The sequence below is a fragment of the Pan troglodytes genome, chromosome 5 (assembly GCF_028858775.2).
Source record: "Pan troglodytes isolate AG18354 chromosome 5, NHGRI_mPanTro3-v2.0_pri, whole genome shotgun sequence".
In the NCBI taxonomy this organism is placed as follows: Eukaryota; Metazoa; Chordata; class Mammalia; order Primates; family Hominidae; genus Pan; species Pan troglodytes.
The window spans coordinates 142,274,857-142,299,558 of record NC_072403.2 but is presented as its reverse complement, the minus strand read 5'-3'; the positions used below and the strand labels follow the sequence as shown (position 1 = coordinate 142,299,558).

General features: G+C 37.1%; 1 protein-coding gene across 3 annotated transcripts in view; it reads right to left on the bottom strand.

Annotated features, from left to right (window-relative positions):
- The window catches only part of TMEM200A (transmembrane protein 200A), a 182,893-nt gene that overhangs the window by 40,249 nt on the left and 117,942 nt on the right, over positions 1-24,702 (bottom strand). Inside the window, exon 2 of one of the 3 annotated variants that reach the window (XM_518870.8) lies at positions 17,800-17,863. The exons of the other annotated variants lie outside the window; for them this stretch is intronic. The gene's annotated coding sequence lies outside the window, so the exon portion shown is untranslated. The remainder of the gene's footprint in view (positions 1-17,799; positions 17,864-24,702) is intronic. 3 annotated transcript variants of the gene reach the window in all.

The following is a 24,702-nucleotide window of genomic DNA, read 5'->3' as shown; positions in this document are numbered from 1 at the left end:
TTAGAGATATAAAGAAAGAAGCAGGACAGCCAGGGATGGAAACAATATGAAATTATGCCACTGAGGATTTGGAGGATGGAGAGTGGTAACTGGAGGCAAGATGCAAAAATTGCAGTTAAAAGTGATATAGGGGCATAAAGAAAAGAGATGGAGATGGACTCTTGCATACATGTAGATAACATAAAGAGGCTACATTTTTACAATGACAAGAAGTTATTCATGATATAATTTCTAATAGAGGATAGGGATACTTATAAATAAAACTTCTAATAGAGGTTAGGGATATTTCACTTTATCTAACATACATACTTTAAATAAACTTTGTATATCAACTTTCTGTAAAAGTAGATAAGTTGAAAACCAAGGATTTATAGAAATTCCTTGAGTTTGTTATGAGTTGTTTAAACTGCACACATTATATTCTTCTTTTGTGTCTGCAGTATGTTCCATAGGTAGATAGCAAGAAAGAAAAGTCTTGGCTATGATATATGCTGAAGAATGGAAACCAAAAGGAAAGGGAAATATCAAAGGTATAGAAAGACAGGAATAATTGATAGAGTCAAGTTCTGGAAGAGAAGACAAATTATGGAATCTTGAGATGGAGACCCCAAGTAATTCTCATAAGCATAATAAAAGGTTCCTTTGTGGGTCTTATCCAGTTAGTAATAAAAATAGATAAATTGATTGTGGTTTTTAATTTAGATCTACTGAGTGTCAACCTTTTGTATTTTTTGCTCAACTGATTCCCATTTTCCATGAACAGTGTTGTCTCTCCTGCAGACACAGTGTTTCAATTTTTATTCTTGGAAATTGTTTGTTGTGTTTCACTTTAAAGTTTTCAACATTTCATCATTTTTATGTCTTTTTTCCATAATACTCTGTTTGTTTATTATATGAACTATTCTTATGGCAAATTGTGATATTTCTCCCATAAAAGCAATTCAGAAATTCATTCTTTTGAGTTTTGTAGTCATAGTAATAAAGCCAAAAGTCTTAAGGTTTTTTTTTTTAAGAAAGGCAGCTATGAAGATACAAAATTTTAAACTCCTGTAAGGCAAAGCCACGATAGTCAACATTAGGGCACAAACAGCAAACAGAAAGAAACTGCATGTCAGACAAAGGTACACTGTCCCTATCATATAAAGAGTTCTTAGAAATCAATGGTTTAGGAAAAATGGAAAAATAGGACATAAACAGGCAATTTACAAAAGAGAAAAACTGAAAAAAGCTCACAAACACACACACACAAACATTAAAAAAGAAATACTAAGTAAGTGAGATACCACTGTTTTTACCTATCAAATTTACACATTTAAAACAACTGAAAAGACCTACTAATGGCAAAGTATGGAAAAAGTGTGAAGTGGAAGTACAATGGGTACAAACTTTCAGGAAAACAACCTTGCAATACTTAATTTTTAAAAATGCATATAACCATAGACCCAATGAAGGCATTAAATATACAAAATTATTTGACAGGTATACAAAAATATATGTACAAGGATACCTGGTTGCAGCACTGTTTAATACAGTGAAAAAGACAAAAGATAAGAAAGTAAAGAAAAAAGAAAGAGAGAAAGGAAGAGAGAGAAAAAGAAAGCAAGAAAAAGAAAGAAGGAAGGAAGGAAAGAGAGAAAGAAAGAAAGAGAGAGAGAAAGAAAGAAAGAAAAGAAGCAAGCAAGCGGGGGGAGGGAGAAAGGAAGAAAGGAAGGGATCTAAATTATCTGTAATAGGGATTAGTCTAATAATTTATGGTCTAGCTGAACAATGTAATACTATGAGGCTAATAAAAATAATAATTTACTGCTGTGAAAAGATGCCTTCCATATAAGAAGTGAAAAGGCAAGATATTAATCAACATGACACCTGAATACAGTGAGGTGGCACTCTGAGGTAAGATAGACCTCCTTGCTAGAAAGACACAGAATTGCTGAATAAACTATAAAAACAAAAAAGGTTAATGCATAGCTGAGCTCTGATGAAGAAAAGAGACATCCCCACTCCCCATTTATTTCCAGAAATGAAGAGGTACCCAAAGTCAGAATGAAAAATTTCAGCTGATGTCAAGGCATCTCATGGAAATTTCAGACCTAGATGTAAGGTCCATCACTTAATGACTAAATTTTGTTTATTTATTTGTTTGTCTGCTTCTGTAACAACTGTGTGGGTTCAGGTGGTGTGATGAAAAGGACACACAAAGCAGGGGTTGGACTTGGAACCCTAGAATAGAGTCTGTGCCCCGGACAGTCAATTATGTCAAAAAGAGGCAAGAAAACTTCAGTCACTGGCTCAGTGAAACAACAAGGAAGCTTATCTTTGCCTAAAGCTCCAAGTGTGTGGCTAGGCAGAACCCAAGTTAAACTCTCCATGAAGTACAAAAATCTTAGGTCACAAAATTATAGTGAAGAAAACTAATCTTGGACTAATGAAACCCCTCAAAACCCAGCAGAAATAAACATGTCCATTGAAACAACCGTAACTCAGGGCTTACATATGAAAACAGTGCCAGTTAAAGATAAGCTCACAATTAAAAAAAAAAAATCATAGGAGCTAAACTGTCACTATGACAGAGTCAGGAGATTCTCCAAACAGTAGGACTCATAACCGCAAGAACTGGAGATAATTAAAAAAACAGGAAAGTGACTAAAAAGAGAGCTGTGGATGTGGTGAACAGGGAACAGTTCTACACTGCTGGTGGGAATGTAAACTAGTACAGCCACTATGGAAAGCAGTGTAGGGATTCCTTCAAGAACTAAAAGTAGAACTATCATTCGATCCAGCAATCCCACTAGTGGGTATCTACCCAGAGGAAAAGAAGTCATTATTCGAAAAATATACTTGCACATGCATGTTTACAGCAGCACAATTCACAACTGCAAAATCGTGCAACCAACCCAAATGCCCATCAATCAATGAGTGGATAAAGAAACTGTGGTGTGTGTGTGTGTGTATATATATATGTATATCTGTACATATACATATATATGTGTGTGTATGTATATATATATGATGGAATACTATGCAGCCATAAAAAGGAATGCATTAACAGCATTTGCGATGACCTGGATGAGATTGGAAACTATTATTCTAAGTGATGTAACTCAGGAATGGAAAACCAAACATTGTATGTTCTCACTGATATGTGGGAGCTAAGCTATGAAGATGCAAAGGCATAAGAATGATACAATGGACTCTGGGGACTTAAGGGGAAGAGTAGGAGGGGGGCGAGGGACAAAACACTACAAATATGGTGCAGTGTATATTGCTTGGGTGGTGGGTGCACCAAAATCTCACAAATCACCACTATAAAGAACTTACTTATGTAACCAAATACCACCTGTACACCAATAACTTATGGAAAAATAAATAATAATAATAATAAATAAATTTGAATATAAATAGGGAATAAATAAAACAAGAAATAAAAATAGAAAACATAAGTAGAAAATAGTATACTATGAAAAAAGAAATGGTGTTTTTAAACAAAATTTGTCGAATGAAAATATAATAATAAATTAAAAGCTCAATGGCTGGATTGAGCTACACATGAGTCACTGCTAGGGATAAAAGTGGTGTACAAAGATGCTTCTGAGGAAAACGCCATGAATAAAGAATTAGAAAACACAGTAGCTAAAATCAAAAAGTCCAAATTGGTCTATTAAGAATTCCTGAAGGAATCAATAGAAAGGATGGGAAACAGGCAATTCAAAGACATAGTGGTTGAAAACTTCCACAGCTGATGGAAAACATGAATTAGCAGGTTGAAGAAATATACTAAGTTCTGAAGAATTTTTTTAAATGCATACTTACTTACAATGAAGTAAAATATTACACAAGAAAAACAGAAAATCTTGAAAACAACCAAAAAAAAGGTTAAATACAAAGGAACAATAATGTGAGTAAGTATAGACTTTCTATAAGAAATTGTAGAGTCGGAAGTTAAAGGGAGTGGGAACTTCAGGGTGTTGAGAAAAAGGAACCATTAACAATACCTGCATAACTAGCTAAACTATCATTGAAGTAGGAGAAAAAAAATATATATTTTCAGACAAACTAAGATTGTGTTTACACTCATGGATCATCAATGAAATAACTACTATGAAATAACTACTAAAGGATATACTTTAGTAGAAGGAAATTGAACAATGAAAAAAATGAGACATGAGAGGCAATTGGGAACTAAGAAAATGGTAAACTAACCACTAAATAGCAATAAGAATTTACTATAAAAATATTATAATATCATTAGATGGTGACAGTTCTCAAAAGAAGACACACATGAAGTCAACAAATATATACATGAAAAAATGCTCATCATCACTAATCATTACAGAAATTCGAATCAAAACCACAATGAGATACCATCTCACACCAGTCAGAATGGCCATTACTAAAAAGTCTTAAAACAACAGATGTTGGTGAGGTTGTGGAATAAAGGGAACAGTTATACACTACTGGTGGTAGTGTAAATTAGTTCAGCCACTGTGGAAAGCAGCGTGGAGATTCCTCAAATAACTTAGAACTACCATTCAACCCAGCAATCTGAGTATACTGAGTATACTCTACTGAGTGTATACCCAAAGGAAAAGAAATCATTGTATCAAAAAAATCCACATGCACTGGTATGTTCATTACAGCACTATTCACAATAGCAAAGACATGGAATCAACCTAGTTGCCCATCAGTGGTAGACTGGATAAAGAAAATGTGGTACATATACACCGTGGAATACTATGCAGCCATATAAAAATTAAATAATGTCCTTTGCAATAACATGGATGCAGCTGGAGGCCATTAACCTGAGAGAACTACACAGGAATCGAAAACCAACCACATGTTCCTACTTCTAAGCAGGAGCTAAACACTGAATACACATGGACACAAATATGGGAACAACAGGCACTGGGGACTACTTGATGGAGAAGGGTGGGAGGGAAACATGGGTTGGAAAACTACCTATCAGGTACTATATCACTACCTGGGTGATAGAATCATTTGTACACCAAACCTTAGCAACATGGAATTTACCCATGTAACAAACCTACAAATGTACCCCCGAACCTAAAATAAAAGTTGAGAGAGAAAAAAGAAACGTTTATAAAGAAAAATAATTCATGTAAAAATCTAGAAATACCCACTAAAATAAAAATATTACTATATTTTTAAATTATCATTATTATGAAATTATTATTATTGCAAAGGATATGATTATTATAAAAATGTATACCTTCCAAAGCAACAGAAGGAAAAAAATGAAAACCTATGAAAGGGTAATCAATGCAATAAATAAACATATAAAAAGCCTGGTGAAAAGACAAACAAAATAGGATGGTGGAAATAAATCCAAATGCCTCAGTAATCATAATAAAACCACACATACTAAATTTACCAGATAAAAGCCAGAAATTTTCAGATTGGATTTCAAAAAAACCACAAATTTAAAACATAAATGACACAAAGTAAAAGAATGGAAAAAGGCAAATACTAGCCAAAAGAAAGCTTGTATAACAACATTAACATACAAAATAGACTCCAAAGAGGGGGAAAAACATTATTAAGGATGAAAAGGATTTTTACATCATGGCAAAATGAACAATTTGCCATTAAAATAATCTTAAATCTATGTTTATCCAACAACATGAGTTTAAAATATAGAAAGCAAAAATGGACTAAGTTACAAAAAAAACTGATCCTTGTTAATGGGGATACAAATTGGTACAATCACTTTAAATTTCATATTTGCAATTATTAGTTAAGTTTAAAGCTGCCCTTAATCTATGATTTTACTTGAAAATATAAATCTTAGGAAATCTTACATGTGTAAGGAGATATGAGGTCCTCTGCAATATTGTTTGTAATAAGGAAAAACTGAAAATGAATTATTAATAGTTGCCCATCAATAAGGGATGGATGATATAACCATGTAATCTACACAGCAGTTTAAATAATCAGCTAGAGCTACAAGTATTAATCTGATTAAATTCAAAAAATATATTTAATGACAAAATGTGCAAAGAGCATGTGAACTAGGAAATCATTTAAGTAAACTTAAACGTACATAAGACAATGCTATAAATAATTGTAAGTACAAACAGAAAGTAAAAGTATGAAGCAGAGGTGAAGGCTGCACAACATCCTACTGGTTCTGAGGAGGGTGAAACATGGAATGCCGGGGGAAGAAGCCTCCAACAGTACCTTCTGGACTCTCATTTTATTTCTTAAAAAGTATTTTTACAGTATTTTCTAATGACAAAATGTTAAATTTCACCTGGATGATGGGTAGGTGCCTTCTCTCCTCTGTATATTTTTGTATACCTGAAATATTTCACTATTAAATATAAAACCTTAGCATATTAAAAAGTATGAGTGATTTCACTTTTTAAAAATATACAAAGTATAAATGTGTGTGCATATATATACAATATGTGTGTATATATAATGTATATGGTTTTGATATTTTTTAAAGGCTATGCTCAAAATATGGATAGACTACTGCCAACATTTATTTACTTCTTTATATTTTTTCCAAATTATCTGATTTTTTAGAAAGAAAAGTATTATCTTCCTAAAACCAAGCTAACGACAAGAAGAACAAATTCCCTCCTTTCCTCCTGAGATATTTTATTCTTTACAACCTTTATCTCACCAATTGAAAATATTCTTAGTTAAAAAAAAAAACAGACTGGTCAGAATCCAAAATAAGTTCTGAGTCATTTTTTGAGGCTCCAATAAAAATATAAACAAACAAAAATACATAAATAAAAAACTAGTGCAGAAGGTTTTTCTTAAGTTTTTCTAAATCTCTATCATCACTAGCATTTTCAGAACACCCATTACAGGCAACAACTGCTGGCCCCATGTTCATAAGCATTAGAAATACTAACGTAATAGATAAAAAATCTGAGAGTAGAGAAATTTGTAAAAGCTTTAGTTGATATTTTTAGGCAAAAAGAAAAAATAATTAAACCATACTGGCTTTGCATACAGTTTATAACTAAAGTATGTCTAAGACTGTTCTTTGAAAATGATTCCAACATCAAGTATCCCTTTTCACTATTTTCATATTTACTCCAGAGAGAAAGATGGAGCTGTTTAAATGTTAAGTTTTAGCCACTAAAGGCACTATGACCAACTGGATAGCCAAGCCCTCTTTAGAACTGCCATCACAAAATGATTGTCTTACATGACCACAGTACTATTAGTGCAGTATTTTAAACTGCTGTTAAGCGTAACACTTGCTTTAAATTCAACGACTTTGATCCACCTTGAATTACCTTCTTGGATACATAACGCAATCCCCTCAAGAAAGTGTGTGGGATGATCCTGTTCTGTCATTAACAAATAAAACCTTCTCCATCTGACCTGTGATCTAAAAGCAATTGTTATGAACAGAAATTTCGTTCTTTAACAATTTATTTGTTTAAATCACTTCCTAATATCAGGTTTAATGAAAGCTTTTAAAAAAAAATTACTTAGCTGACTACTTAAGATTCTCAACCATACCCGAAACATTTTCAGGGCTACTTTACCTCAAATTAGTTGTTTCGAATAATCATTCCCTCTGAAGAGACCATTTTTGAGATCTGTTCTTTCTTAGCATGACTTCACAAATCTGCTATTAATGTTTCAGAAAGTTTAATAGAACAGACTGTCCAGGGCAGGCGATTGGAGCTGCTTTTCCACAGCCTCCAAAATTACAGATTGATTTTGACACAGGCTCTTCAACTAAGGGTTCCATCCCACTTGGGAAAGGGAAAAACTACTGAAATGACCTCTTTTCTAGGCAACTCAATCTAGCTAGAAGAATTATAAGCAATCCAACCAGTATGGCTGGATAGCTTGTCAGAATCTTCTGTGTGCGTGTTTCTGAGGGAAAGGGGGAGTGGAAATTTTCCCATCCTATATGCAGGAAGGAGCTATGAAGATAGGTATTGAGTAGACCTAATACATATTTCCTGAGTGTCTACTACTTTCAAAACATTGCAATACAGTGAAAATTACACAGGACAAAGAAAGAAGACTAGGATACCGATGGAGGCTCTATCAGGAGGCTCCTGATTGGTCAGCTGGCTGGACTTAAGCAAGCCATGTAACTGTCCCTGGCCTCAATTTCCAGGAGAAATGGGCAATAATCACATGAACTTTCATATCCTTACCCTCGTACAAGTTTAGGATTCTGTGATTCACTGTTCACTAAAGGGCCTTAAGGCTTTTGCAAGAAGGCAAGTAAACCATGCCCACTATCCTCTGTTTACCCGGCACCATACCTTCTATTCCAGAGAGATAGCTTCTAACATCTCATGCATGCCTACTGGAAGCTCCAGAATGTAAACGCAGTCTTCAATTCAGTGCTTTGTATGTACCTTTTGACATCTTAACAAATGCATAAGGGATGCCAAAAAATAAATTAGCAAGGGTTCTGTCAGCCAGACATGAAGAGAAGAGAGTAATCTTTGCCAAAAAATGTCCTCCCACATATAAAGAAACTGGTAATTGGAAGTAAGAGGAATCCCCCACCTCCCCAGAGCAGACTGTGCAGAGGCGGGTGCCCCTGCCAATATTCGAGCCTCTGCCAAAAGCAGAAGCAGCGTGGGGAGAGAAGAAAGCTCTGCCACCCCTGCCACTCTGAGTATTTACGGGGATGCATTCCAGCTCCCAACAGAAACCTGCTGGCAGAGGTAAGTATTCCCTTCTGTGGGTGCGGAAGGGAATTTCAATATGACAGTTGTGAAACAGCAAAAATCACATCAAGCCTTGATAAAGGTTCTTTTTTGCATAGCAGTTCAGCATTTCTCTTTAAGCAGTCTCAGGCTTACAGACTCTAGGCTGGGTTCAGGAGAAGGATGTTGGCTCCCTCAATATAGAACAATCAAGATCCAAATCTTCTGATGTTGGTATAAGGTTTGGAGAAATGGACAAATACTGACTTCAAACCCTAACAATGAAATCCCAAGTACAGTTTATTGAATCACTAAATACAACTAGGGATGTGATTCGTTGCTATTTCAACTCAAGAGCAGTGTAAAATAATGGGAACAGAAACTCATTCATTATTCCAATCAAAGAGGCATATGTGATATTCAATCTGTAGGATTAAGACAGGAAGAAAACTCTTTACTCAAAGGGTGGGATGAGATTCCAATAAATAAACCATGGTTAGAGATGTTTCAAATGTAATTTTAAAGATGATGTATTTGGACAATGCAGCAATTGTTTCCTGGATCAGGATTTCTTCTTTTCAGACATCATGGCATAAAATGGTTAGTGATGTTACTAAATGGTGTTTTGGTCATCTCTACAGTGCTGAGAAAACTGTACACCATTTCCCGTTTTACATGATGGGCCTGGAAAATAATCTTGAAAAAAGGACTCTTCAGACTATTGTTTTTAGCAGCAAACTAATCTACAAATTATGCTTACATAGAAAATGACAAAACACTATCACCATTGGCGGCTGAAGCAACGTGATCCCAACCCATTCGGACCCCATGAACATGATCTTTGCTCAGGCTCGCATGTGAAGCCGTGTTGACACTGGAGGACTTAAAACTGATGTAACACATCTGCCCATTGCACACCCACCTCTGATATTTTAACTGGTCATTTCTGGCCCACAGGCAACGATGTGACAACATTTGTTGAAAAATTACTTCATTTCTATTGCCATAACACTAGGTATATATTTTTAAATAGCACTCTATTGTCAGAATTAATTTTTTTTCTCTTCTGATATTTCTCCCTTACAAGATCAAATTCCTTAAAATTAGGGACAATTAAAGAAGACAGCATGACTTAATACCCAGATCCCTTGGTCTTCCTCTCTCTACTACCTACTGCCGATTAACTTACTCAGCTAGGACCTCTGACAAGATCCCAGCTTTTAGCTTCTCTTTGGGTATCTACTGATCTCTCGCTTCTATCCAACAGAGATGCCTGCATGGTTTCTTCATTCACGATTTGGCTGGTTAATTCCATCAATGAATTCTTAAACAGTTTTGCTCCCATGATTTTGCAAGTCTATACTGTCTGATTCAATCTTATGGAATCCTAGCTGTATTCAACTACAAATAGTTATTAAACACCTACTACATGTCAAGAAATGTGCTACTCACTGTAAAAACCAAAATAAATGAGGAATCAAAATGAATGAGATGTCAAAAACTCACAATTTAGTGGGGGAAATAAATCAAGAAACACAAGTTATGCATCGTAAGTGCTAGAAAGTACATGTGCACAAAGTGCTATTGTGGTAAGAAGACAGGCACAAAGTATAGCAGTGATCTCAGGGAAGGGTGGTTAGGTGTTGCTTGTAAGATGAAGAAATGCTTAAGCTGTATCTTAAAAATGAGTACGTGTTAGCTCAACAAAGAAAAGAGAAGAAAAAGAGGAGGGAACAGCTAACACAAAGGCATAGAAGCATGTTGGGATTTGAGTTACTAGGCGATGGGAGACACTAAAAAATATATCTCTGTACAGGCATCAAGAAAATGGACAGATAGGCTGACAGTGAAACCGGAGGCGGAAAGGCTTAAGAGGCTACTGCTGTAATGATTTGGGTAAAAAAGGATCAAGGCCTGCACTGAAGCTATTGCACTGGAAATGAAATGGGCAAGAATGAACTGTGCATACTGCACCGAAATGGGAGGCAGGATAAAGAAAATGTAGAAACTTGATGGGTGGGAACAGGCAAATAGTGAGGGCAAAAGTAAGAAACGGCTCTCAAGTATTTGGTTAAAGCTTGTTTTGAGATAATAACATCTACTTTTATTCAACAGGCTATGCATTGTTTTCTAGGTGATTTATATGCATTACCTCATTAAGTAACTTACATGCATCACCTAATTTGATCTTCACAATAACACTGGAAGATCAGTATCAATTTGACAGATAAGGAAAATGAGATAGAGGGTAGGTAATCTGTACAAGGTCACTGGGTTATTAAATAGCAAAGCAAGATTCTCACTCCAGAACCCCTACACCATTCCCTGGGATAAAGAATCTTGGCTGGGGGTGGTGGCTCACGCCTGTAATCCCAGCACTTTGGGAGGCCAAGGCAGGAGGATCACGAGGTCAGGAGATCGAGACCATCCTGGCTAACGCGGTGAAACCTTGTCTCTACTAAAAAATACAAAAAATTAGCCGGGCATGGTGGTGGGCACCTGTAATCCCAGCTACTCGGGAGGCTGAGGCAGGAGAATGGTGTTAACCCAGGAGGTGGAGCTTGCAGTGAGCCGAGATCATGCCACTGCACTCTAGCCTGGGCGACAGAGAAAGACTCCGTCTCAAAAAAAAAAAAAAAAAAAAAAAAAAAGGAATCTCGAAGGAGGTTTAAAAGAAGTGAAATAAGATGGTGAGTTTAGTTTTATGCATACTGGGTCTCTGTTTCCGGACCTTGTGAAATATACAAGAGGAGACCTCTAGTAATACTATGAGCTAACAGGTAGGTTCTAAGCTAGAGATAATATATTTGGGGATATTCCGGTTATTTGTTGGAGCCTGGGTATGGGAATTACTACAGAGTTTAAGAGAGAGGGGGAGAGAGAGAGAAAGATGCCTTTAATTTCTGCCTGGTCCTTAAAGCCTAACATCTCAGGTATCCTATCCTAGATTACCCTCTTCTTTGAGTGAACACATTGTCTAATTATATCAATGATGGGGCATGGGCAAGAGAAAGATCTGAGAAGGTGGTGGCATTAATGGTTTCAGGAAAGAAACCTGAGGTTATGGTGAGTCTTTGTCTTTTTGGTCCAGAACAAAATAAAAATCCACTGCATATAATGAATCAACATAGGTATTATAACTGATAACTTCTTTAAGTATTTCTTAAACCGTTTTCTCTTTCCACATTTATTGCACTTCTATGGGTGTCCGAGCTGTGGCACCAGAGAAAGACATCGCACTACCCTCTAGGGGCTGGCAGTCTGGTGAGAAGGGGCACAGGTAAACTGATATTTACATCACAAAGCAGTGACTGCTGTATGTATGCAGTGGTGCTCATTCCGAGGCATTTTTGTCCTGCAGAGGACACTAGGCAATGTCTGGAGACAATTTTTTGCTACAACTTGGGGTAGAGCACTACTAGCACACAGTAGGTAGAGGTTACAGATGGAGCTAAACACCCTACAATGCATAAAAGTTATTCAGTCCAAACTGTCAATAGTGTAGAGGTTGAGAAACCCTGTTGTGATGAAGGTGAGCTGACAGAGAGCAGAGCAGTGAACAAAAACTCAAAGGTGCCTGGGAGATTCAAAGCAGCCTCACCAACATGGAAGCTGACTTTAGAAGGAGCAATTTGCCAAGCTAATATGTCAATATCTGATTCTAGCAGATATCTCCTCCTTGCTATGCAGTATTTGCTTTTCATAGTCTCACTCCATTATCAGTATTAAGTAAGAAATACTATCATATGCAACACATTCCCCTCTATGCTATGGAGGAGAAATAGTCATGAAAAAGACAGGATTTGTACCTTTAAGGGTATAAAGAATACTAAGGTTTGTCAAGCTTTTTAACATACTTTATCATTTAATCCTCAGCAGTCCTATCAAGTAGGCAGTACTAGTTTCACTCTGTAAAGTCAGAAAGAGCTCACTGAGATTAAATGACATACTGTAGCCCACATAGGGCTGCTCTGATACACAACGTGTATTACATTCAGATGATATGGTAAAAAGCCGTGGTCATTTCACCAAAACACAACACATTTGAATTTGCTCTACAGCTATGGTTTTACAACTTTGGAATGCTTCTAGGTTAAAACTATAATAGATGACACAGAGGTATAATGAGATCTTATTTCTCCAACATTCAAACCACAAAGATTAATTAAACAAAACTGTATGACTTATAATCATATCTATCAGATCCTGAGATTTAGTAAGTGAAAAAACAGTTAAATTATATTCAAAAATAATTTGGGGGTTGTTGGGCATTTCATTTTTTATACTTTTTTTGAAAACTGATAAGCATTTACAGCAATTCATGGTTAAACAGAACATCTAAGAAACCAAAACACGTTTCTGGCCATTCTTGACAAGTGCCTAATGAACCTGTAAGCAAAATAACTTTTATTAGTAACTCTTCGTTATCAGTATGAGCAATTTTTACCCGGCTAATTGTTCTCATGAAGTAAAATATATTAACAAAGAACTGGATGGGGATCCTAGAACTTTAACAATGGAAGCCCATGTAATAAAATGAAACCAGGGAATCTCAATCTGAGTCCCTTAGTTAGCACAACTGGGCTGGAAATTTTACTGAGTAGTTTTGAAATTTCTGAGAAAATCTGAAGTTCTGTGGATCTCTCTGAACCCACTGCTGGTGTTAAAATCTGGCCTGTGATATTATGTATCTAAAATTAATGATTTCTCAAAATTCTAACAAGCTATATTATTGTTATTATTGGTGTTAAAATCTGGCCTGTGATATTATGTATCTAAAATTAATGATTTCTCATTAATTCTAACAAGCTATATTATTGTTAGAATTTCTCAAAATTCTAACAAGCTATATTATTGCTTTCCTCCTATTCAAAATATTTTGGTAGAGGGTCCTAGAATACATATTAACTTTATCACTTTCAAGCTTATAACCTCTTCTTTCTCTCACATTGTTCTTTACGTAGGATATAGAGTTGTGAGTTGAGGGAAGATGCGAAACAGTGTCAAAAGAGACTGCCCGTTTCAAAATCTACACTTGACCTTCTGTTCAGTGCACTACAGGAGGGAGTGCCCAGGGCTGGAAATCAGGAGAGCCCATAACTGCTTCTGCTTCCACTTATATCTTGTTGTGTGACTGGGTAAAAAGCTGTGGTCATTTCACCAAAAACATTTAGTATTTTTATCAATACTAAATCTTCATTTGCTCATCTGTAAAATCTGGGGACTACATTACAAGGTCTTCTAGTCTATCCAAATCTAACAATCTATAGTTCGAATCTAAAACTGTATTTTACAGTTCTACTTTGTTGAGAGTCAAAGACAATATCTTTGACTTATCTAAAGATAATAGAGCTAGACCGTAGTGCTACTTTCATATTATATGTATTTTATATTTTCTATAAAATTTATTTTATCTCATATCTATTCAAGAAATCATTGTTCAAAACATGATTTAGGTTTTGTAAGTAATTTCTCTTAAATATACTAATTGGTGTTAAAATTATTGCTACTTGCTGATGTGCCAAATGTCATGAGTTAGGTGATTTTATAAACACACTTATCTGCAGTGGTTGATGCAATTCCCACAAACTGGGGCAATGATACTTTCTGTAAGGATATTCTAATATTTTTTCATTCTTGCCAATTTTAGTATTTACAATTGAGTAATGAACTATTTAATGTAAACATCAACTATATATTTACAAATATAAAAACAAATAGCCATCATTTCTGATGACAAGATTAAGAAATATGAGTATCTACTTATGCCACTCAGCAAAAGAACCAATCATCTTATTAGAAATAGAAAAAAATAAGGATATATGAATTTAGATTGTGAAATACTATGCATGAATGAAAACATGTACAAGCGAGAATCCACATTTAACATCTACAGAAACAGAACTTATCTAAGCAATGAATTGTCACACCCTGAGGCTATGCCTCATGTTCCTTATTGAGGGCAGATATAACTCCTGTCTTGATAATTCATTCCAGAGGGTTATCACTTTGGGAAACATCTACACAGCTAATATCCTAATGTTGTAGTTTATTTTCTTTTTAACTGGTTATTCACTAGGAAAGTAGATATCTGAGTCCTACAGCATCTGAAAGCCATTATTATAAGCCTTCCCTTCTCCAGAATAATCCTAGTTCCTTTCACATTTTCCAACTTCTTAATCAAGCCTTATTGCTTGCCTAGAACTTCAACTCCTTCACTTCCTTCTTTTCGGTTAATTTCTAAAACCGATGCAGGAATCTCCAAGGGATCTCCACTAGTACAGAGTATAATAAACTTACTAAGTTTTAAACTGTTATTCTCCCCTTTCCTGAGCGGCACTTGCTATGCTACCTTCAACTCCCATCATGAAAACTTCCACCTGTGAAACGAAAATTATCTTGAGAATCAGAAACTAACCGTAAATCAATTCTCTAAGACTTAGGAATACCTACCCTTACACTTTTGTATTCTTTCCTACCTTGAAAAAGGCAAACAGGATTTTAAAAGCTTTTTAAGAGAAAAGACACCAGAAGTTGGATAGGGCTCTAAACCACTCAAGTAAGAAATTTTAAACCTAAATATTCTCAAGTCTAGTTGCCAAAGAGCCTCATGCATAACTGTTTTGGGGAAACATAATTAAGAGTGTGGAAACTAAGTCACAATTTCAATCTAGAATTCCCTTAACATATTTGAGTTCTGTTGGCTTAAGCAAATGCAAGCAAGACTTAAGAAGCCATGTGGCCAAGTCCACATGATTGCATTCAAACAGAAAAGAAAAGAGTTGTTTACCCTTTTAAGAACTCTATTCAGGCTGGGTGTGGTGACTCATGCCTGTAATCCCAGCACTTTGGGAGGCCGAGGCAGGTGGATCACCTAAGATCAGGAGTTTGAGACCAGCCTGGCCAACATGGTGAAACCCCATCTCAACTAAAAATTCAAAAATTAGCCGGGCATGATGGAGGGTGCCTGTAATCCCAGCTACTCAGGAGGCTGAGGTGGGAGAATCACTTGAATCTGGGAGGCAGATGTTGCAGTCAGCCGAGATCACGCCATTGCACTCCAGCCTGGGTGACAGAGCGAGAGTCCGTCCAAAAACAAACAAACAAACACAACTGTATCCAAATAAAAATATCCATTCTGCTACAAAGAAATTATGGGAGATTTTGCAATAGACTTTAATGCTGTTATATTATTTTTACTATAAACACAGGTAAAAAACATCCTTTCCTTTTAGGCATCTCAGTGTCTTGCACTACCACCTTCATATAAGAAACACATATTGTCACAAAATGGCACAATTAGAAAGAATCTTAAAGATCAAGTCCTCTTAGCATTGATAATTAAAGGCCCTCTTCTGCCCACTCACTTCAACAGCATTAAAGGATTACTGATGAATGAACTGTGTGACTGTCTCCACCATAACTGGACGGTTTCAGGTTTAGAAATAGGTTCTCCATGAAAGAGTGCCTGGGAGTAATGCAGGAGTGCCTTATAAAAAGATCTGGCTTCCAAATGATGCTGGCGAAGAAAAAGGAATATGCCTTTGAGCACAGTTTTAAAGTAACAGTAAGTTAATGCAAGGCAAATTTGTTTTATTTGAAAATGCTCCAAGCTCCTATCTGTTGAAACGACATTCTTACAATTTCTTGGGGGGTTTTTTGGTTTGTTTGTTGGAATTTTTTGGTGAAAACAAAATCTTAATGCTAATCACCTAGAGTATCTTTTAAAGATCTATGATTTCCTTTCTGCACTAGAAGTTGATGTTTGAAAAGGGTAAGGACTGGAACAATTTTGCATCCATGTGGAAGGAAAAACCAGACATCTAAGATGAAGAGGGTAAACTTTCCTAATCTCTTCCCTAGGTTCTCTCTAAAGGTCTAAAAAGATCATCAATTTCAATTCCCAGGTGCCAGTCTTTGGCTGACAATAACATAGTTTCCTTTAGTGACTCTAAGAGTAGCTTATAAAAGGTGCATCTTTAGAGCAATCACAGTTGGCTCTGACAAGCAGAATTTTGGTCCACAGCAGTTTTCAGCCCCGTTCTAAGCAAACTCAGTGGCTACCCCTTTTAGCAAAGAAGACTTTGAAACACTCAAGTGCTGCACACAGAAAACACTCCCACATACCCCGACCCTTCCTCTGAGCTTCAGTGAACGAGGTTGTTCAAGCTCCTGGATTTACTGTATTGGAGATCATTTATCTTAGAGGTATCTTAGAGGGGCTGGGATTACTCAGAGAATGAAAGCCAAAAAGCTCTCTCAGTACAATAGATTATTTTCTCCCAAAACTGAATGTTAGTTGTTTTATAAACCAAGTTACACACCTAGATACATACACACAAGTGAAATAAAGAATAGAGAAAAATTCTAGATAATTGAAGTTTAAGAGTCCCCTTACCAATATACAAAACAATTTTCTTCAGGATATCAACATTATTTCAGAAACATGGGATTTTCTTCTTCAACTTAAGGATCATTTTCTCAACTGTTCATTTTGCATTTCAAGGCACCTTTTGCCAAAGGGCAAAAGGTGATCCCTAAAAATTCATCTGCAAATTATTTCTGTAGTTTATGTAAAATAATGTGAGATTACATAGCATCATGAAATGGTTAATGCTCAGACTCTTAGAGGTTTTCAAAAACAAAAACAGCATGAAAGATTACAGGTTACAAGGTATAAACCTCCTTTTATTCCAAGCAGAACAAATGTAATTTTGAAATTACAGAAGAGCAAAGAAAATTATTTTTTTCTGTAGTCAATGAGCTTCTAATTAAGGGCCTTTTCTCTTGGGGATTTGAGTGGAGAGAAAAGAATGAGAGGAATGAGGAGCCGTCTTGCTAAAACAGCCTACTCCATAAAATGACCTATACAATTATTTTTACAGTGAGTGTTTCACCAGAGCAGAGACCTATCTCTATCTTAATTTAAAAATGCTTATTGCAAGGAACTTTGAAATGTCCAAATAAGACATCTGGTTTATTTAACCAAGCTAAGGAAAGAATTGCCTGACAAAGTCCCACTAATAAACTCTGTTAGCTCAATGGAAGAATAAACCCATTACAAAAAATCATCATAAAAAGTCACCATCCAGGTGATCAGTCTCCCAGGTCCCTGACGTCATTCCCTGCTGTCGCTCACCTCCAGAGCCAGATGTCCCAGGAAATCCCTTGCTCTCTTCAGTCCTTTTCAGTGGCTCTGTGTGCTAAGAAATTAAGAATTTTTATTATGTGAGCTCCATAACTGACAATGTCGCAAATTTACATGCATGAAGCATAATGTCAACAAATCAAATCCTCTTTCTACTTTTTTCTGTCTGACTACTTTCTTCCACATTTGTATCCAAAAGAATATATTAGAAATGACTGAATGGTCATGTGTTTCTTTCTGCCACCAGATGAGATGCTATGATAGAGATAAATCCATTTGCAAAAAGATAATAAATAAATGTACTCCAAATGTAAATTTTTGTATATTAGAAGAAAAGCAAAAACAATCCCAAACTGTCTAACATCCTCAAACTTCTAAAGAAAATGGAAAAAAAATCTGTCAGAAAATTTTACAGGAGAGTTACCTACCCATTGACCAGTTCATTGTAATGTAATTTGATCATCACTTCAAAGGTTAAGCTTGATAGAAAATACAAAATATCTAATGATACATATCAGAAACATGCTATTCCTTTCTGAATCAAGGAAACTACAAAGGAAAGTTTGAAGTGTCACAAGAATCAACATTTCCTTTTTTATTAATTAAAACAATAATTTTCTGGCCAGGCAAGATGGATCACACCTATAATTGCAGCACTTTGGAAGGCCAAGGTAGGAGGATCACTTGAGGTCAGGAGTTCAAGACCAGCCTTGGCAACATAGCAAGACCCCATCTCTACAAAACATTAAAAAATTCACCGGGTGTGATGGCATACACTTGCAGTCTCAGCTACTCGGGAGGCTGAGACAGGAGGATTACTTGAGCACAAGTATTTGAGGGTACAGTGAGCTATGATCATGCTACCGCTTTCTGGCCTGGGCAAACCTTTAAATAAATAAATAAAACAAAAATAAAAATACAGGTAATGAACATTATACAGACTTTACAAAGGCATGCTTACAAAAAATTCAGTAACATGATAAATGCTTATAATAAACTACCAAAAAGCATTCACAAACGGTAAGCTTATTTCTTATAAAAGACTAACAACAACTGACAACATTGAGAAAGTACTTAACAAGTGATTTCTTCTTTTCTCTTTTTTTTTTTTTTTTTTTAGACAGAGTCTCACTTTGTCACTCAGGGTGGAGTGCAGTGTTGGCATCTCAGCTTACTGCAACCTCCATTTCCCGGGTTCAGGCGATTCTCGTGCCTCAGCCACCCAAGTAGTTGGGACCACAGGTGTGCACCACCACACCTGGCTAATTTTTTGTATTTTTAGTAAAGATGGGGTTTCATCATGTTGGCCAGGCTGGTCTCAAACTTCTGACCTCAAGGGATCCTCCCCATCTCAGCCTCCCAAAGTGCTGGGATTACAGGCATGAGCCACCGCTCCCTGCCTCTTCTTTTCTCATATAATTTGAATAAATTATTCCTACGAGGTTCTATGGGTCCCATGGCCTCCAAAGTTTTAGTACTTGTCAGAATTATTCAAAACATTTTAAAAAGGAAAAAAAAATCTTTTATACTCATAATGAAGACAGTATTCACCATGTCTTCATATTCATTTTTACCTTGATGCCAGCCACCTGTGATTTGTTAAAACACTAAAAATTAAAAGGAAACTAAAAATACTTACTAGCGTTTTAAATCACAACAGCTCATAATTTATTGATCAGTATTTTCAGAGATCCAGAAAGCTATGTCTGGATATACAGCTGAGTGAAGATGGCTATGGGAACCAGATTATTTGCCATCGCCAGACATTCAAGTTTTCAAACTTCAACTTTATTAAGACGGCATCATGAATGTTTCAAAACATCAAAGTGAATAAGGCCAAGAATGGGAGCAGATTATCCCGTCATAAATACTTCCCATCTGGCTGTTGTGGAATGCCAGCATGTTGGAACTTGCTGCTCACCTCACAGTGTCTCATTCTCTTCAGGATGGCATTGCTGACTTCCTAGCAATTGGGAAGAGAAAAATTCCAAGGCTAGGGTGGCTCTTTTTCTGAGCTAGTTAATGCCCTTGGTTTGATATGACGTGTTCCTCAGTTGAGTGTAACTGTCTTGCCCGATGCCACGGACAACTAATGAATCCCATGGAGTTCCGTCCTAATTCAATTGAATGTGACAAATTTAATAATGCCTGAGCAAATAGATGTAGGCCATGAGGAGGAGTCACAAACACAGTGTAACATCATGCCTGGCCTCAAGGAACTCACACAGCCCCTTGGGTGAGATGGTTTGCTTCCTGATCTAGAGTCACTAGGGAGGCAAAGCAGGTGCCTTGAGGAACCGGGCCACAGACAAATGACTTCACACATAACACAAATGTTCCTGCTTTGTGCCACTACCTCGCCCCTTCCCCAAGAAGATGGAAGAAGTTCTTGAAGGCCAGAGGGAGGCGGATACTTTTAGTGGGGCTGCAGTCATTACCCTGAATCCATCCAGTAGTCTCCAAAAATCAAGCACTCAATTCTCCATCAACAGAGCTGAAATGGGCTCTAATTTTTGGTAACATTGCCAGTGGTAAAATCACTAAAGGAAAAAAAAAATCTTTCATGTTCCACTCTCCACTCAACTCTCTTTGTTGTCCTGAGGAGATTAAGTCCACTTCTACTACTTATAGCCCTGGGTTTAGGATAGAGACAGAAGATAGACCAGTCACTATCATTTCATACAAGCTTATCTGCTGGCATGAGCAAAGCACCCTGAAGGTGCTGGAAGGTGCAACCAACTCTCCTGAGAAAGGCCAGAGAAGACTCCACGAAAGAGATGCACTAATTCAAGGTGGGTCTAGAAGAATGAAAAATGCCTCCCCAGCAAGGATTTCCCATCCAGGCAGAGCTAACTGCTGTTTCATGTAGAGCATGCATGTGCACAGGGCAAGTGTAACCAGGTGAGACGGAATGGAGAGAGGCAAGTGCGAGCCGAAAGGGAAGGGAACAAGACTGGGCAGTGTCCACTTTGTGCCAAACACTGTGCCAGATCTTCACTTACATGACCTTTCATACTGCCCCCCACCAACCTCCTAAGGTGGTCATGCTGCCCTACACTAAACTGGAGCTCTGCAAGGTGAAGTAATTTGCCCAAGGTTTCATAGCTCTTAGGTAGTAATGCTCTAATCCTCCTGTGATTTTCAAATTATCCTTGGCAATGGGATTCTTTTTTCCAAAAAAAAATCTCAACTGAATCATAAGTAGCCCAGATCACAAAAGGTTCACAATATATCTTTAAAACTATCTTTGAAGGAGAGCCACTTCAGCAAGGCAGCCAGATGGCAGTGTGTTCTGGAGTGAACGGAAGAGGAAGCCACAGATCAGAGAAGCTGCAGACAGGTCAGTTAACCATCCTTTCAAATGTTAACCTTCAGTCAGCAATTTCTCAAATTCTACTAGATAACCTGTGGAACTAAAGGGTAAAAACCAAATAAACCTTTCTGCTTCCTAGACTTGAATTTTAAAATGACATGGTCTTTCCATAAACTTTTAATTTGTACATCTCAACAACAACAACAACAACAAAGAGGTAGCCTCCCATTGTCCAGGTACAATATCATCCTGTCTGTATGGCATAGCACAAGGCAGCTTTGAGCCCGCCCTCAATGTTCTGCAGTTGTCACAGAAACATGGTGGACATTCTCTGATTGCTGTACTGGGAGGAAAATTAGTGTCTGTAATCCGAGCCTGATACTTGTTTTTCTGCAACTTCTCAACTGATGTATGTGTCCAAGGGGAAGTCAACTTCCACAAATATAAATACCCTCTCTCATCAGGAAAACAGTGCCACTTCCCTCACGGGCCATCTATAGAGATGGTTCACCCAAAGGCACAGATTTGAAAAAAACAAAACTATATTTTTTTGTTAGGGGCAGGCAAGAGGATGGATCATCAAATACAGCCAGCAATATCTAGCACTGCTTCTTATGACCCATTGCTGATGAAGGTCATCCATAACTGACAGACACAGATGCCAGGACAGATAGGACCACTGATAAGTTCCCCTTCTAAGCATTCAAATAAGAAGAGAAAGATGCCAAAGGACTGACTGGAGGCTTCTTATTAAACAGGAGACTCTGAATGGCACTGTGTTAACTCCCAGATGACTCAAAGTCTAGGAGAGTTTTCACTTTATACTTCTAAGTCATAACTTAAGAGAGTACTATAGATATATTAAGCATTATTAGGTGCTTTGATAACTTCATTTTAAAAATTACTTCTGAAACTTCATTTTTATTTTTTTAGAGACAGGGTCTCACTCTGTTTCCCAGGCTGGAGTGCAGTGGCACGATCACAGCTTTCTGCAGCCTTGAATTCCTGGGCTCAAACATTCCTCCTGCCTCAGCCTCCCAAAGTGCTAGGATTACAGGCATGAGCCATCATACTCAGCCTTAATATTTTAATAGTGTAAAAATTGTAAAAAATAAAAAGATTATGTTGGTAGATTAGAGAAACATAAAATAAATGTAGTTAATCACCTTAGGACAATGCTCACACAAGGCTGATTTTGAATTTTTTCATATTCATTTCATGTACTACCAGTGACTCTCTGCTATGTATTTCACTGTAGGAAAATAAGAACAAGGATGTGATGTTCCCTCAGGGTCCACCATCACATACAGAATGGGCCAAGATAAGCTCCCAAATGAAAAGGCTAAATGCAACCTCCAATAAAAGTTGTCTTTTCTCGTCAACTTTAATGAGCTAAAATGCATTCATAATAAAAGCCAGGGTAGCCCTCAGAGTCTTCTGCTAGCTATTCAATCACTTCTTTTTTAAATTTTATACTTTCCTTATAGTGTCCTGGCAAATAGCTTAAACTTTTATTTGTGGCTTTAAAAACACCTATAACAAAAATAATATATCACTTAGCAGTAAGCCTGCAGATGCTTTAAAAAAGTATAAAGACCTACTAAACTGGAAGGCAGCAATGGAGTTGACAGTAAGATTATATTAGTCATCAGCATGATCATGAAATTGACCTTCAGATATACTATTCTATCACTATTTTATTGTGAAGGTACGACTATGTCTATTCTGTTCTGACAGTATCAACAACTATGACATGAAATTCAAAAAAAAGATTTTCAGTAACTTTTAATCCCATTTCACTCAAAAATTTGAAGGTTATACTACATTGGAGTTGCACTTATAGATTAAATTGAAGAAACTGAACCCAAATATTCAAAAAGGGCTTCAGTAAGGACCATGTGCAAACAAAGCTTTATTGCTAATATCACGTAGCTTTCATCAGCAGTAGCACACCCCAGCTTTTCTCCTACTACTAGGGCTGCTACTTCTCGGTATGCTCTCTATCCACCCTGAAATGTAGAAATTCCCAAAGCTTGTTCCTAAGCTTCCTTTTCTCAATCTCTATTCTCTCCATAGCTTTATTTATCAACTACATACTAATGATCCTTAAATTTAAGTTTCCATTCCATATTTCTCTTCTGAGCACCAGCCCCATCTGTCCATCTGAGCTCCTGCCCCATCTGTCCCATCTGTGCTCTTTCCCCTAAGATGTCTCACAGGCATCTCAAATTTAATGTGCCCCATACTGAACTCATGCCCTAACTAGTCACACCAACTGGTTCTGGCCAGTCTATGCAGAATGCGCAGTAAGGGTTTTTGTATCCTCTGCTTCACCGTTTGACATTGGAGGGTGGAAAAGTCCACCCACAGATCGTGTTAACCCCACCATTTTTTGTAGATGGGACCCATGGAGAGGCATGAAGCTCAATCACGCATGTGCACATTTCTCCCTTCATTAATATTTATGACTCCTCCTATGGCCTATTGAATATGCTTATTTGGCCACCACATTCAGCATGAATTCCTGTTCCCTTTGTCCCTCCCTCTAAGTATCTGTTTCTGGCTTCTGGCTGGAGGCTATGCTTCCCAGCCTGTCAGAATGGCCACCCTGCAGGCTGTAACGCTTTATGAGAAAGAAAGTCTCCTCTTCTCCTTTTCTAAATTGTAATTTTTTCCAATTTAACACAGTGTTGTCTGAAAAATTCTCCACACAGTTCTCAATCAACAACAAAATTTTGTTCACACCTCCTATGGTTTGAATGTGTCCCCCAAACTTCGTGTGTTAAAAACTTAATCCCCAATTCAAGAGTGTCGAGAGGTGGAACCTCTGAGAAGTGATTAGGCCACGAGGCCTCTGCCCTCATGGATGGAGTAATGCCATTATGGAAGGAGTGGGTTAGTTATTATAGGAATGATTTCTTCATAAAAAGAATGAGTTCAACCCCATATGCTCTCGTCCTTCTGCCATGAGATAATGCAGCAATAAGGCCTTCACCAGTTGCCAGCACCCTGATATTGCCAGCACTCTAATAATCCAGCCTCCAGAACTTGATAAATATATTTCCTTTCTTTTTGAATTACCCTGTCTGTGATATTCATGTTACAGCAGCATGAAATAAACTAATACACCATCCAAAGTAAAATATCTCTCATTAGGCTTGGGAATTCTCTGGGCTATTCTTACTCAAGATCTTTTTTATTTTTTTTTGAGACGGAGGCTCACTCTGTCACCCAGGCTGGAGTGCAGTGGCACGATCTTTGCTCACTGCAACATCCACCTCTCGGGTTCAAGTGATTCTCTGCCTCAGCCTCCCAAGTAGCTGAGATTACAGGCATGAGCCACCATGCCCGGCTAATTTTTTGCATTTTTTAGCAGAGATGGGGTTTCACCGTGTTAGCCAGGATGGTCTCGATCTCCTGACCTTGTGATCAGCCCACCTCAGCCTCCCAAAGTACTGGGATTAGAGGTGTGAGCCACCATGCCCGGCCAAGATCTTTATCAATATCACTTTCACATGACCACATGATTTCTAAGAACATTGAATTTGAGTTCAGGCCCTATCAGGCAGGCCTATAACTGA